Below are 1,653 nucleotides of genomic sequence, written 5' to 3'. Positions count from 1 at the left end.
AGAAAAAGAGAAAGAGAAAGATAAAAAAAGAAAGTAAGAAAAAAGGGAAGGGAAAGGAAAGGAAAGAAAAGGGAAAGGAAAGGAAAGGAAAGGAAAGGAAAGGAAAGGAAAGGAAAGGAAAGGAAAGGAAAGGAAAGGAAAGGAAAGGAAAGGAAAGGAAAGGAAAGGAAAGGAAAGGAAAGGAAAGGAAAGGAAAGGAAAGGAAAGGAAAGGAAAGGAAAGGAAAGGAAAAGAGAAAAGAGAAAAGAGAAAAGAGAAAAAGAGAAAAAGAGAAAAGAGAAAAAGAGAAAAGAGAAAAGGAAAGAGAAGAGAAGAGGAGAAAAAAGAAGAAAAGAGAACAGAAGCTGCTGCAGACCCCTTCTGTCCCTGGGGTTGAGAAGGGAGAGCTGAGGTGCTGCCTTTGGGGAGCTGCTTCTCATGGTCTGTGGCAGCCCCAGAAGTTTCTGGAGGTGCCATCCTGGGCTGGCAGGGCTGTGGTGACAGAGCCATCCCAGGCTGGCAGGGCTGTGGTGACAGAGCCATCCCAGGCTGGCAGAGCTGTGGTGACAGAGCCATCCCAGGCTGGCAGAGCTGTGGTGACAGAGCAGCCTGTCCTGGGCTGGGCAGCACTGGGGACAGGCAGTGGCAGCCCTGCCTGAGAAGGACGAGCAGAGCCCCGAGGAGCCCTTCATGCCTGTCTGATCAGCTCTGCACCTCTGCCAGCAGGGATGGAAAGGTCCCTCTGAGCTGGGGTCACCCTTGCTGGGACAGCATCCCTCGGGCAGCCGGTCCTGCAGGATGATGCTGAGCTGCTCTAGAGGGGGGTCCTGAGCATACCCACCCCCTCCATGGCTGCCAAGGTGCTTGGTCCCCTCAGACCTTGAGTCCCTTTTCTTTTAGATGTGGATAACGGGCAAAAAATCCACTTTTTGCATCCCAGCTGCAGGGAATGGCTGCAGAGGGCTGGGATCTGGCTGAGGACCTTCTTCAGCTGCTGACACGGAGGAGCAGGGAAGGGGGAGGACAGGGATGAACGGGACCCAGCAGCCCTGCTTACCTGGGCACTGTTACATCAGCAGAACCATTGGGAATGCTGCCTGGGAATCCTCGGCTTTGCTGCTGGAGATGTTAGTTTGGGGGAGCAGAGATGGCTTGGGCTTTCCTCCTTTGAGTCCATCAGCAGCAAATCTGCAGATGACACCGAGCTGGGGGGAGTGTGGATCAGCTGGAAGGCAGGAGGGCTCTGCAGAGGGACCTGGAGAGACTGGAGAGTTGGGCTGATCCCAAGGGGATGAGGTTCAAGACAACAACCCCATGGGGAGCTCCAGGCTGGGCACAGAGGGGCAGAAAGGGAGCTGGGAGTCTGGATTGCCAGGAAGCTGAAGAGGAGGCAGCAGTGTGCCCAGGTGGCCAAGAAGGCCAATGGCATCCTGGGCTGGCTCAGGACCAGCGTGGCCAGCAGGTCCAGGGAAGGGATTCTGCCCCTGTGCTCAGCCCTGGGGAGGCCAGAGCTTGAGTCCTGTGTCCAGTTCTGGGCCCCTCAGCTCAGGAAGGAGCTTGAGGTGCTGGAGCAGGTCCAGAGAAGAGCAAGGAGGCTGTGAAGGGATCCAGCACAAGTCCTGTGAGGAAGGGCTGAGGGAGCTGGGGGTGTTGAGGCTGGAGAAGAGGAGGCTC

The sequence above is a fragment of the Heliangelus exortis genome, chromosome 19 (genome assembly GCF_036169615.1).
Source record: "Heliangelus exortis chromosome 19, bHelExo1.hap1, whole genome shotgun sequence".
In the NCBI taxonomy this organism is placed as follows: domain Eukaryota; kingdom Metazoa; phylum Chordata; class Aves; order Apodiformes; family Trochilidae; genus Heliangelus; species Heliangelus exortis.
This window is presented reverse-complemented; position numbering follows the sequence as displayed.